At 36.3% G+C, this 15,024-nt stretch overlaps 1 protein-coding gene across 1 annotated transcript in view; it reads left to right on the top strand.

Moving 5' to 3' along the window:
• GUCY1A2 (guanylate cyclase 1 soluble subunit alpha 2) overlaps nt 1–15,024 on the top strand; it is a 122,986-nt gene that overhangs the window by 56,225 nt on the left and 51,737 nt on the right. The gene's annotated exons all lie outside the window — the stretch shown is intronic.

Genomic DNA, 15,024 nt, shown 5'->3' with positions numbered 1-15,024 from the left:
TCTAATTTTTGCTTTTTTATGCCTGCTAAGTACAAATTTACCTTCAGAGTTCAGTCAAGAGGAAAAATGTCGACAATATTAGCATCTGAGGGAAAGTATATTTATTCATTAAGCTATTCTTTTTGTTCATTAGTTGTTTTTTGAAGAGATTTAGGTTAAAGAAAAATGTTGTTCCTTCTGTATGGCTGAAGAGGTTATATTTTATAATTTTCCTTTGAATATTGTAATCTTTTAATAGCTGCTTTATTTTCAGATAATGTGACAATAATTGCTACATTAAAAAAAGAGCAGTTTGATGAAGCTTGAATGCTGCTTTGATCCTATTTCTATTGAATTCAGAGAATTCTTCAATAAGAAGAGAGCCGTGGTTGGAATTTGCTTTATAATAATTTCCTTTTTTCCTGCCAAATCCTCTTTCTCTCATCCAAAACAGAGAAGAATTCCTCTTTCAATCACAGTACTGTAAATGTAAATGTATTGACTCAATGAGTTTATTTTTGTATAGATCTGTAAAAATGAGAGAAGGATTTGTCCCAGTTGGATTGATATTTCTTCTTAGTGAGGCAATGTGCTACATAATTGGCTCTATCAGTAAGACTGAGTTTGATTTCTTTTTAAGTTTATGCGTGGAAACAGGCGGAATATATAATATTGGCTAACAGATATGAAAGCTGAAGAATTAGAGAAAAGCAAAACCAAGTTGTTTTCCTTATCAGGGGCCTTTGTTCTTTCATCCTGAAATTAAAAAAATAGTAGCAAAGTGACATATGTTGCTATCAGTTGCTCATTTTCTGTTTCTTAACTGTTCTAGGCATCATGATTGCTGACAGAATCATACCTGTTTGAAGGAGTTGTTTGTTGTCTCTATCACTCAGACGGTCGTAGATAGAAGATGTAGAAACATAGCATTTGAATCTTAGATGACTTATAGTTAATTAAATTGCAAAAAAAAATCACATAGTTGCATTTCTGAAGGATTTTAGATTTAGGGATTTTAGAAAACAGGTATAGTTTAACTAAAAGATGTTCTTGACTATAGTTAAAGGTAAACAGGAAAGGAGAGGGTCTTTCCTAGTCAGGATTCAATATAATAGCTTGGAAAGAACCTTTATACTGTTTAACTTCGTGGAAAATCAGTTTTGAGTGTGTCCTGTGATAATCTGGGAGCTCACAGTAGAGCTGGCTTACTACATTGTAGAGCCAAGAACTTAGAAGGCATGGCTTTTTCATGTGACCCTTGGCATATTTATTTTTGCAAGTAGTTTCTCCAAATAAGAAGGAACCATGTTTAGACTGAACTCAGAGATATGTGCTCAGAAATAAATTTGTTCTGTTAAGTTCTGATATGCAAAATATCTACGAGTGACGCTGATTTGTCTGCTTCACTCCTCTTTTATGTTTTGACAGATTTGTTCTAGTAAGTTCTGATATGCAAAATAACTGAGTGATGCTGATTTGTCTGCTTCACTCCTCTTTCATGTTTTGACAGTTTTTCCTTCATATTTTATCTGTTTGTTTTTCACTGATGTGCATGTGTTCCAAGAATTTATGCAACATAAATTAAACTTACGTCCTTCCTGATGTTATTTGTGAGGGAAGAGCCATTACTGCTTGTCATTTAGATTCTATAACACTTTCCGGAAGTTTAAATTGTTCATTTTTACAAAAGGAATACAAAATTTAATTCTGATTTGAACATATAATTTCAAATCATTTTAGTTCTCATTAGAGTTTTGATAATCTAATAATAGATTCATTACCAACTAAAATTATTGTAATCTGCTGCCTTTTGTTTTGATTCAAAGTCCATAATTGTGCTACATGATGTCAGTAATTACTGAGGCTGCTTTGGGAAGATATGCAAAGATATGGAAAGAAAAGACGATCAAGCCAAGTTTAGATTTCTTATGTGGTTGTTCAAATGCGTCAGAAATTCGTTTTTTTATTAGTATATCCGTTTACACTTGATATTGCGTAGGTTCCAGAAAAGGAGGAATTATCCTGGAAGATTAGGAAAACAAACTAAGTATAGTCTTGAATCATCCAAGATAGAAAGGACAGGAGTCTTATGTACATGGAGGTGAAGTTTATATTGTATTTAATTCTTCCTTACTCCACTTTCTTTTGAAGACAGCATATGCTCTTCTCTGTATAGAACTCTCTCCTCTGGAAAACAGAATAAAACACTCATATCTACTGAACTTAGAATATATATATATATATTTCTACATATATTACTGACTCCAAAGCAGCTGATATAATTTAAAACACAGAAATATGTTGACTATTCCTAACTATAAATTCACTTTATTGATTGTCTTCTCTTCTTATAAGGGAGTCATTCTGAGAGGAAGATGAAGTGAATTCTATTTCCGGTCTTTGATTTCATGTTCTTAATCACCAACATTTCCTACTTGAAATAAGGCTCTGTAAAGAATATTAATCCAGAATATAAATCCAGAATAATTTACTAGAAAAATGTAACATTACATTACGTTGTGATCTTTTAACTTTGAGGCAGCCTAAATCCTCTGTTGAGACTAGAACATTGTGGGGAGTGTTGTGTATATGTTATTCTTCCTGAGGTTAAAAAAACAGTGGATAGTATGACCAAGCTATGCAGGTGTGATGGTAGGTGCTGAACAAGACATATGTGAAAGGCCTTAATTTTCATCCCATGAGATTTTATATCCCTTGATAAATTCCAGTATTGGTCATCAGAAATAGTTTCTTTTGGGAGTTGTGGTTATTTACTGATCTTTTCTTTTTTGTATTCCGGTGCTTAGGACCACCTTCATTTTAGAGGTATGTGTTCTCTTGTAGGAAAATGAGATATGCCTCTAGAGTAATTGAAAACAGAAATCTCTGTCTGGAAAGCAATAGATCTTGTGCCTTTTAGTTGCAGATCCACTAAATAAGTAACTTTCTGTGCTCAGCAACTGAAAGTAGAAAGAAGTAGGAGAATCCTGTAAAATATCAGAATTCTGAAGAACATTTATACATAGGTCACTCTGAATGTAATGCCTCCTATTTATTTCTATGGAAACTACAAGAACACAATAACTCTTCTTGATAGAGAAAACTCCATTCTTCAACATAGTAACCCCATTAGCTCTACATTTTTGTCAGTGATGAACAAGAACTCGCATACTGTGCCTGTAAAAGTCTGTGCCGGCAGAAGTGACTATTGTCACTGTTGCTGCTGCTGAACCACCCTCCACCTCACTGTTCTCACATCCACTGTTTGGTCTTCACAGATGTTCAGCAAGTGTCAAGGAATGTCAGTGGGTGTCATAATTTTTCTTATGGAGGACTTCAGTGACACAGCTTTGCTTCATAGGTACTTCCATATCATATGCAATTTGGTCAGTCTGCCCCTCTGCTGTTATCTGTCACACAGCAACAACACATAATGGAGTATTGGTGGGAAGGTGCAACCTCTACTGCCGTACACCAACATCTGTCTCTGACATCATTTAAGAGAAAGGTTTAGTAAGAAGGAAAAAAAGAAAGGAAGGGAAAAAAATCTCATTTTAATCAAATGTCAAGAGATTACAGTAAATATACGAGAATTACTGATCTTTTCTTTTTTTTTGCCTTGGTACTGCTGTGTATTGTGATTTTTATAAAGAAAAAAAAATCAAGGCAGGCTGGAGACGAGCATGAAGACTACATAGTGTTAAAAAAAAACTATCTAGATTAAAGATATTTTTGTGAAGTGATGCAGACAGCAGATTGCTTTTGGTCACTGGTGTATGAGAAATGATATTTGGAAATTGGCCTTGGATCATGTGAAGAAGTCAGTAATCAAAGAGATGGAGCTAGATATTCTGAATGCTTTAGGAAACCTTTAAGTGCTATGAGCCAGGATAAAGCTCATCAACTGCTGAACGAAGGCTAACAACAGTAATGCTTTTAAGTTCACCATCTGGTTTTATGAGAAAGGGGAAGCAATTAGTTGACAAATCAGAACCGGATTACAGAACACTAAACAATGAACTGCAGTGAAGTAAAGTTGAGAACTTCTCACAGCAAAACTTCACATGGGGACAAGTCCTGGATTTTGTTATTCCAGAGCTCCTACTGTGACTTTGTGGTTAGCATTCCATAACTGGGAATTTGAATTTCTAGCGAGGTCATTTTGATGCTGTGATCTCTTCTCAAGCAGTGACTTTTAAGAATCCTTGAAGATAGTTCTGAGAATAAAACAAGAAATAAGCAAACAAACAAAAAAAAAACCCCAACAAATTCTGAAAAACAGGCACCTCCCCTCACTCATGTATCAGCATCCCTAGAGACCCTGGCATGGATGTATCATATTGGTCACTGGCAGGTATTGGCACAGGAATAGAAGCAGCATGGACTAATCTAATACAGCAGCTTCTGTATGGTAATTGTTATCACAGTACCATAAGTACGCTATCAATCTCCTTCTAAAAATAAATTGTATTCCAAAACTGATGTATAAAGAAGGACAGGAAAATCATTACCTCTGTGTTAGGAATTCAGCCTGACTTGTTAAAAGTTTGTAAAGCTAATTCAACTTGCCAGAGACAGACTGTTCAGAAATTGTTCATTTAACCAGAATGCAGCACTACAGAAGCAAAAGTCTAAGGAAGTGTGGTTTGTAATTCTTCTGCTTTGACCAAGAAAAATGTTTTCCAATACTACCTATGAAGGTGAACAAAGATCAACTCAGAGAGGAGCAGGGCATGTCCTTTAGGCACTGCATCATGTAGCCAGAGCAACTGAGTCAACTGCTGTTAGCAGCATGGCACTGGGGTTCGTAAAGAATAGCTAGTGGAAAGGAATTCATCTCAGAGGAATTTTTGTAAGTGTGCTTTGCTGTGTCACGAAGTAAAGATTTCTGTTCTTCTTGACCCAAATATCACAAACCAAGATTTAATTTAAACATTTACAATTCAGCCCTAATTTCAATATAATAATATCAAACTATCTGTTCATACAAAATGTCTGTTTTATTTTATTTTATTTTTAATTAATAACTCCTGAACAGGATACCATTTCTATTAATTATGGTTCAGAACATAGTGCAATGTCTGGATAGTGTGACCTTTTAATGACCTATCTTCATCAGAATTAATTAAAACTTCAGATTCCATAACAAGAGAAAATTCTGCCATTTCCTATTTTTTTCCTTTGAAAGCTAGTATTATAGCTTGTTTTTTTTCAAAATGTTTAGGTACACAGAAATCATTTTCCTCTCAGTAAGTTTGAAAGGTTCTGTTTCAATGAAGATGAAGCAATTCATTTTAAGTCTTATAACTTTATTTCTACTCATGACAGAACTGAAGAACTTTGAATCTGTGTAGATACGTATCTTATTTTACCTTTTAATTAATGTACACTCAATAAATATTTTGCTTTCCCTGAATCATTATTCCCTGACATAAAAACATGTTACCAGGATATTTTTGGCCAGCTACTGTCACTGTGAGAATGGAGGATACATCTACAAATCTTATCTCAGGGATGAACTGTATTTGAGGATGACTGAAGAGAGAGTAAGCATTGTTGAGTTCGGTGGCTATAATGTCTCTAAAAATGAAACTTACACCAAATGTAGCAAAATGTGAAGTAAAAAATACATTTCTCTGATGCATTGCCAAATTAAAATTCTCACTCTAGAAGGATTAGTTCACAGGTTGTTTTACTAATGAATTTAAATGCTAAGGTTATTTCTGGAAGACAAAAACATTTGGAACAATATTTTATCTCTAAAATTCTTCTGTGTTCTGGTTCTAATGCAAAATTATGAATTTTATTTTGTGTAACAAGAATATCACGATATGCAAGGTTAAATGTTTAGGCACTGTGAATTATATATGTTGTAATTTCTTCTTGTGCAGTTCTATGAGAGTTCTGACTGGTTATGTATACACATAAAACTGAGATTGGATGTTGCTCTGCAGAATTCAGCATTCTGGTATTCAGGAGATAGAAATACATCTCTGAGAATGTGGAATATTCCACTCTAGAAAGCTTTCACAGAAAAAACTTTGATTTAATTCCTCTGTTGACTTCAATTGGTAGCTACTTTTATGAAATACAAGCATCAGGACATTGTGTACCTTTGCAATAAGTAGAGGTGATGTATTTTATGTGTGAACATCAATGTTTAAATACTACATAAGACTGTAGCAAAGAGAAGAAACTGCACTAAAGTTCTCTCTACTCAATTTGGATTTTATCAATTTTTTTGTAGTAGATCTGGATTTTTACTCCGGGGAATTAGCAATATCTGAAGTACTTCGATGGTTTGTGGACATGTAACATATTTCAACTGTTTTGTTTTGTGTGAAATAAAAATATATTATATATATTACATATATATATATTATATATTATATATATATTATATGTATATATATATTATATACATAAAAATGTTTTTAATTGAGAGGCCTTCAACAAAAGCAGAAAGAATAGAAAGATATTTAATTCTCCCATCTTTTCACAAATCACTGATCCATCAAAATGCGTTTTGGTAAACAATGCCTTATTTTCTTATGTGTTGAGCAAAGTGTGTTATTCCCTTTCACAAATATGTGAGAAGAAATTGTGCAGAATGGCTGCTGTTTAGCTATAGCAAATATTATCAGGGAGTTATTCATGCTGGACAATTTCAATTTGTTATAATAAACTGACACAATGGATTTTTATTGTATGTGTTGGTAGAAGTAACTCAGAATCTTTTGTTTCCTCCAAAAAAGATGTATTTTGATCACTTAAGAAAAGAGGGATTTTCCACGCATTTACAACTCTCCATCCTCGAGTGCACTGCCAGTGGTAACAGCCTCCCTATTAGCTTCATCCAACTCAGATTAGGCCTTCTCATTACTCAGAGTAGTCCCTCCCAGAGCGGTGTGCATTTTTAAAGCTGTTGGAAACTTTCTCTAAAAAAAAGGCAACGTTCTATGTGGGAACACTTGTGTCTTAATGCAGAAATAGACAGTGGTTTGTTTGCTTTTCTGTGCCATTTCCTCTCACCTGAAGCTGGATAATTATCTAAATTTTCTCTTTCTTCTTCTTCAGCAAATGTAAACTGTCTAATTAACAAGACATGTTAATGCAGTAATAGTTTCTCCTTAAAAAAATTAAAAAGAAATCAGATTATTTGTAAGTAATCCCATTGATTTAAATAAAAAGATAGTTTTATAATGTGTTTATTCCATCCCTGGAAGTGTTGGGTGGCCAGGATGGATGGGGCCCTGGGCAGCCTGATCTGGTGAGTGGCAACCCTGCCCATGCAGGGGGTTCAGGCTTGATGAACTTCAGGGTCCCTCCCAACCTAAACCATTCTATGATGATTCTATGAAATTAAATGAAGACAAAACTGTGTGCCTCTGGGACCTAACATTAACCTTGTGACTTGTTGCATCCATGTAGATCATGACTTCTGCTCAAGAAGCAATGTAATTAGTGAAAACACATTTGGCATAGGAAGTAGTTACAATAGATGTTTAATAAAACTTACTAATAAATTCTAGTAAGACTTATGGTGGATCATTGCTGCAGCAGTCATGGATGAGAAGCAAAATGCTTCTGACTCTTCTGTAGGAAACAGAAATACAAAGGGTGAGATTCTAAAAAGCAACTAGATCCTTTTCTTAAAACTGACTTTTGACATCAGCATTTTATGCTTAAAGGCTTTAATACTCAAAGAATCGTAGGAGTCAAAGTGCTGACATTATTCACGTATTCTACTGTTTAGGGAGTTCACAGCTCCAAATTAGCTTCAGGTCAGGATCTGCATAAATTAGATGAAGGTGGTCCTGTCAGTGTGTTGGTAGACAGCTTCAGATTAGTTTGGCTCAGTCTTTCAGTCTGTGAGGGGTAAACTGGCTCTAATCCAAAAGCCAGGTAGCTGTGTTAGCATCATGCTGTGCTTGAGCAAATATTTTCTCCTCCTCAGCAGGGCTCTTCAGCTCAGGCAGAGCACTGTGCTATGGGCAGCTATGGCCTCTGGGGATGGGCTGGCTGTGGTCTGCCCACCCACTGCAAGTAATGACTAAATGTGCAAACCTCCCCTGAGATGTCAGTGGACAGAAACCTACAGGCTGATGGGGGAGCTCCCTGAGGCTGCAGTTTTCAACATTTATAGAACGATCACTTTCCCCCTTCGCTGTAACAGCTGGGTGTCTCATTTGCATAGAATCAGAGAATTATAGAATCATTAAGGTCGGAAGGACCAATAAGATCATCTAGTCCAGTCATCAGCCCATGTCTGTGACTGCTCTAGCTCATGTCCCTCACTGACACATCTACACTTTTTTTGAAAGCCTCCAGGGATGGTGACTCCACCACCTCCCTGGGCAGCCTGTCCCAATGCCTCACCACTCTGATAGTAAATTTTTCCTGATATCCAACCTGACCATTCCCTCCCTCCCACCCCCAAGGCTTTGTTGGCCCCTCTACAGCAATGCTAAACAGCTAAAACCTTGGGGACATCGTTCAGTTTCTTTCTCCTTATCAGCCTTGGTCACAGAAAATTATTTCAGCTGCTTTCTTCATCGTGTAGTAGAATAATAGTAGAATAATATGGCAATTTAGATTGTTTCTTTATTTTAAAATACTACTTTCTGAATAATTCTTTTAATTTACTTTGTTTTCAATTCAAGGAAAATCAATTAATTGCAATGAAAAGAGTGGAAGCTAAGCAAATATTTTAACAGATGCAGAGTTGTGTATACTTGCTACATCATGGCTATTCCTTCTCACAGTCTATGTTCTATTTATTATTCAGCTAAAGACATTTTAATGTTTTTGTTTGCTTTTTATTTCTTTTTGGGTTGTAAACTAAATACATTGTGGAAATCATTAAAATGACACCCTCAACCTGGGACTATGCATGCATTCTTTCCAAATTCAAATCATTTACAGGGCCTGGGAAAGACTCCACACGGAGATTTTCTTTTACTGGTATACATCAAATATAGTAACTAATAGAAAGTTACTGATGAAGGATATATTAACAATATGAGGCATTGTTGTTGAACATATGGAAAGAAATTTAACCTTTTTAAGAAAAAGTCAGAAAATTTAATTGTAAATTCTTAGTATGGTTGCTTCTAAAATCATCTGAGGGTGTTTTCAGAGACTTCAGTCAGAGGTGGAAATATTATTTTCAATTATACTGTTAGGATGATTAGAATGGGAAAAGCAGCATTTTCTTGTCCTGGTGTTCTGAAAATTTATGTTTTGCCAAGAGATCAGAATTGATTCATCTTAATGTCAGCTTAGAATGATAGATTTTTTTTCTTTTTATCAAACCCACAAAAGTATTTGATAGGAGAGGTAATAGAGAGAGAGAAAAAAAATACCAGCAGAGATCACTACATCTAATCAATTTTCTTGGTGTGATGCTGGCAGAAATTTGGAGCAGAGCTATATATTAAAGATGAAATAGAACAGGAAAAGGAATTGGAACATATAAATCCTAAAGGAGAAAAATGTCTGCAAGCTGGTTAGTGAATGGGTTCGAAGATCTTCTAATTATAGGAGTTTTAAGATACCTAGGCTGGTGATGAAATGTCACGTCTCCTAATGGTTGCTATATATATCTGTTCTGCATGGATCAAAGGAGAAAGCTTCTTCTGCACCCTGCCTCCTGTTCTCGTGAATAAACCTATATTCTCATTTAACCATTTCGCTGTATTTTGATTTTTTTTTTTAAATTACAAATTAATATACAAATCTGGAAAGGAAAGGTGTTTGGCTAAGGATATCACAAAATAAGCAGGAGTACTTTCTGGTAACTGGGACAGGCCAATTTCAAATGAGAAGCTTTTGCTAGAAGCTGAATATCACTAAAGGAGTGGTTAGGTGCAGAATGGGTTTATGGACACATGCTTATCTTGTGGAGCAAACTGTTGGAACCAATCCAAATAGTAACAATTCTCTGATGAATGGGAGCCTTTCTGCTACCTTCAGAGTTTACTGGCACATTCCTGTGAAATCTTGCTTGGCTGATGTTTATAGATATCAATAAAAATCTCTCTGTAGGCAATTGACAACTATTAGTTTTCAATTGTAAAAACCTTTACAGCATAAAGTAATTAGAGTTTTGATTGCACGAACACATGAGACTTTTTTTGATTTTTACCAGGGTGATAGTTGTGATGATAATATTTATGTCATTATCCTGAGCATAAAATCAAGAATTCTGTATTTTAAGCACAGCGATACAACAATAATATTATTTGGTGTGTTTGCACATTTATCAAGAAGAGGCCCAATTTAGAGCAGAGTCTCCAGAGTACTTTCAACCCCTGATAATTTATTCCCCTGGCATGCCTTCACACTGCTGTATGGAAGCTGAACCAGCAAAAAAATGAAAGACCTAGATGTGTGCAACAGGATGAATTTTAAGCCGTAAGAAGGATCAATCCCATCCTTTGGTGTCTTTCAGTCAGCTGTTGTTGCATAATTCAAATATTCTTTTTGTTGTTGTTTTTTAAATAATTCAAAAGAAATTGAAAGGACTTGGATGGTGGATTAGAGTGATGCAAACAAAATATAAAAATAAAATGACATGCTTTTTTCAAAATGCCTTTGAAATGCAATCACATTGTTCTAATTAATCTATAATCGACATATATAATAAAAAGATTTCTCTTCAAATGCTTTGATTTTTGTAAAATTGTGTCTAGTGGGATGTACTGAGTATTATGTTGCTCTTGGGTGCTGGTCACTGCACTATTCTGTGTGATAGTTTCCACCCCAAATGAAGAGAGACAAAGTTTCAAAGAGATAGTTTTGCAGATAAGCATACTTAACTTGCTTGTGGCAAGGAGCTGGGATTTGATGATCTTTGAGATCCCTTCCAACCCATGCCATTTTGTGATTCTAAGATTCTCTAATACATTATCATCTCCTTTTACATTATGGAAAAATGAATATATTTCCACCAGTGTTTCAGATTTCCTAAAGTGGAGTTCCTGACAATATTCCTGCTGCCGTTGTGTGTTCATGGACACACATAACACACATAAAATGATACATTTGCTCACTTTGGTTTGGAGACTGTTGTGCATTACATAACACCCCAGAGACTTCTATAAATAATCAAACGTTTGTAACAGTCACTTTGCTGCTGTGTGGAATCGCGTTGTGCTGACAATGCACTGAGCTGGAAATCCAGCTTGTCAACAAATGCTCAGGTTTCTACCTCAACAAGAACCTGAGAAACTTCTGAGTTGTGCAGAGCAAACTTTGCCACATTTACTCAACTGAAAAAATATATTCTTTTTCATTTCTGAAGAGATGATATACATTACTCTTTGCTTTTTCAGAAGATGTCTGTAATGGAAGCTAGTATTTTGTTAGGCTGATTTTCTTCCAGTCCCCCCAATTCTTTCATCAATTATATGCCATTTGAAAAAGGTCTGTTTATTGGTGTTGAATTTGTTCACTATATGAAGTCTAGCATGTCAGGTCAACTTTTTACAGAAGTGTGGCATACCACTCTATTTTTCCAAACCCATTCCCACTGAAAAGCCCTGAAAAGAGATGACTTATATTGCAGTTCAGGAGGGTTTACCGATCAAAGTCAGAGGGAAGGTCCCTTAAAATCTGCAGAGGCTGCAAAGCATGAGCCAGAGAACTGTTTTTAAGCCTCCAAGATATTTCTTAGAAATACTCTCTCATGTTCCCATTGGTATTTTCCAGTAGACTTGTATTTAATTTTGTTTGGTGTTAAGTCAGAGCTTGCAAAGCCTGAGTGACGTGTTGAAGTAGCTGTTGGTGTACAGCACAGTAGAAGATTGTTTCATCTTGTGAACAGTGGCTTTAGAGTTTTCCAGTCGTCCTTGGTTGGATCTTTTGGGAGAGGGTGGCTGAAAGAATCCTGGAGAGCCAGGGACTCTTCTGTGTGCTCCTTTGCAGTGAAAGTAAGATGACAGATTTATTTATTTCCTCGAGCTACTTAGGTTGTTCCATCATTTCGCGGCAATGTAATTATGTAAAGAATGAGATGCAGTTGTTCATTTCAGAATGTTTTGTGTTCCATTTTAATGCTGTAGAGCAGGAAAATGTCCTCTGAAAACAGTAGAATTGTTCTAATTTATTCTGTGGGAAGATAATTAAAGAGATGGGAAAGCAATGAAATGTAGCAGTAATGAAATATAACGGATGACAGGAATGTTTCAGTCTTTCCCTGCTTACAAGAAGGGTAGATGAGGTAATCATAATTGCCTATAAGCTTATGGTGTAAAGCTGTCCAGCTCTGAGGAGCTTCCCAGAAGTGCAGTTTGGCTATGACTGGCTTCAAGAAAACCTAATGTCCCATCTTGTTCAGTTATACTTAAGATACAAACAGGGATCTGAGAAGCAGCACACTCCAAAGGAAGGAGATGAAGATAGTGCTGAATCATAGCTGCATTTCAAAGCCCACTGGAATAGAGCTGAATCATCTCTGAAACTTCTTTGAAAGGAAAAGGTCTTTCCAAAGAGTGAGAAAGATGCTTTACTCTTCTCTGTTGTTGTGCCTTATAGAATCAAAGAATGGTTTGAGTTGGAAGGGAACTTAAAGATCATACAGTTCCAACCCCCTTGCTATAGGCAGGGATACCTTCCACAAGACCAGGTTGCTCACAGCCCCATCCAGCCTGGCTGTGAATGCTTACAGGGAGGGGGCATTCACAACCACTCTGGGCAGCCTGTTCCAGCATCTCACCCTCTTCCAGTTTAAAACCATTTCCGCTCATCATGTCACTCTACCCTTGTAAAAAATCCCTCCTCAGCTTTCCTGTAGGCCCCTTTCAGGTACTGGAAGGCCTCTATAAGGACCCCTTGGAGCCTTCTCCAGGCTGAAGAACCCCACCTCTCTCAGCCTGTCCTCATAGAGGAGGTGCTCCAGCCCTCTAAAATACGTGTTTCTCCCCAGGTAAGCTTGGGTAATATTTTTCTGCTATTCTGATTTGCCTAAAGAGACTTAAAAGCCAGTTTCCAAAAATAATAATAATAAAAAAAGACAACAAAACCCGACAACATAAAAACAAACAAAGCAAACACCAAAATCCCAATGTAGGAAAAAACAAAACAAAACCAAAATAACCAACAAAACACATCAAGCTTGAGCATGACACAAGAATTATTAACATGACATGAATGAATTATATAAAATATCAACAATTCCTGTTAGGCAGGGCAGGTGATAAAAACATTTAGAGAGTAAGGTTGAAATTGAACCACGACACTGTCTTGGTTTCAGCTGAGATAGAGTTAATTTTCTTTGTATTGGCTTGTACGATGCTATATTTTGATTTGGGAAGAAAAATAATGCTGATTTTTGAGTTGTTGCTGAGTAGTGCTTACATAGAATCAAAGGCTTCAGCTTCTCATGCAGTCCTGCCAGTGAGGTGCTGGGAATACAAAGGAAGGTGAGAGGGGGAAGAACCAGGACTGCAGACCCATGGTGACCAGAGAGATATCTCATACCATACAGCATCATGCTGAACAGTAAAACTGGGTTGACTGTGAGGGCTACTACTGCTCGGGATCTGATTGGGAATCATTTTGGAAGTAGTGAGCAATTACATTGCTCATCACTTGCTTTGTATATTCTTTTATTTTTTTTAATTATTATTATTTTCTCTTCATATTCTGTCCTGTTAAACTTTCTTTATCTCAACTGACAAGACTTGCTTTTTTCTGTTCCTCTGCCCCCTTTCACTGGACAGGAGTGAGCAAATAACTGTGCGGTGCTAAGCTGGAAGTTGTGTTAAAGCACAATGGACACTTTAAGGAAACTGAGATTATCTTTGTAAAAGCTTCTCAACATTCTGTAGAAAACATCAGCCATGCTGGCATAGTGTATTCACATGGGCAGAGATCACATTAAAGAGTCTAACACTTAAAATTGACAAAAGGGAAGCAAGAGCAGAAAGAAGTGCATTCTTTTTATTCTTATCTAGCAGATAAGACAGGAGAAGCAATTCCTGAGTCACAGTAACTTGGCTTGATTATGGTAGAATCATTTGAATTGGAAGGGACCTTTAAAATCATCTGCTCCATCACCCCTGCGATGAACAGAGCCACCTAGAGCTACATCATGTTGCTCAGAGTCCCTCCAACCTGACCTTGTATCTATCCATGGATGGGGCACTGAAACACCTCCGGGCAAGCTGATCCAGTTTTGGACAGCCAGGCACAACAGGCTCATCTGGGGGTCATGGTCATGCTCTTCAGAGCTAACATCCTGTTCTCACCTGGAGGAGGAAAAGGAAAGTGACGAGGTACATTTATTTTGTATACCAGTGATGTTCTAGGTATGGAAAACAGAAAAACTCTCTGTCAAATGCAATAAAAGGTAACAAGAGGTAACAAGCCAGGGACTCATCCATACCAACTACTGAACTCAGAAAGTGACATGTATAGCCATGTAAGAGCTAAATGCAAAACCTGTACAAAAGTATGATATACCACCCGATCTTTTCTGGTAGTACTTTTCTATTGTTTTCTATTCAAATCTGCAAATACAAATTGTATGGATCTTTATCAGGAAGAAACCTGTAAACTCTAACAGAATGTCACTCATCAGGTACTCTGCACATGTGAGAGAGCAGATGGGAAATAAGAGCACTGATACATTTTACATGGTATTAATAACTTTATGGGAGTTTTTCTTCATGTCTGTTCTTACTAGACTCCTCTATAACATGAGTGCATTTGAATTAGTAGCAGTTTCCTTAAAAAGAACAGAAGCTATGTCACCATTTGGTGTGCTTTCAGATAGTTGTAGTTTCCCTTTAATTCCCTTTAATTTTATGGTTCTAAAGTTTGTTTCTAATTAGCAGATAAAAAGCTACTCTTGGATTTGCTTTTAAGGCCAGGTACATTCAAGTAGAAAAACTTAGAAGAATTATTTACATCCTTTCTGAGAAATAAATGTTATTCGTGGCTCAAATGTTATTTTATTGAGCTGAAATAGAGTCTAATGCATAATTTGGAAATATTTTTGTGTGAATGTAGACTGTCTTCTGACTTACCTTGGTGAGTAGA

Source organism: Cyrtonyx montezumae, unplaced genomic scaffold, assembly GCF_038088225.1.
Source record: "Cyrtonyx montezumae isolate F1298 unplaced genomic scaffold, pur_monq_1.0 scaffold_12, whole genome shotgun sequence".
NCBI classification, from domain to species: domain Eukaryota; kingdom Metazoa; phylum Chordata; class Aves; order Galliformes; family Odontophoridae; genus Cyrtonyx; species Cyrtonyx montezumae.
This window is presented reverse-complemented; position numbering and strand designations above follow the sequence as displayed.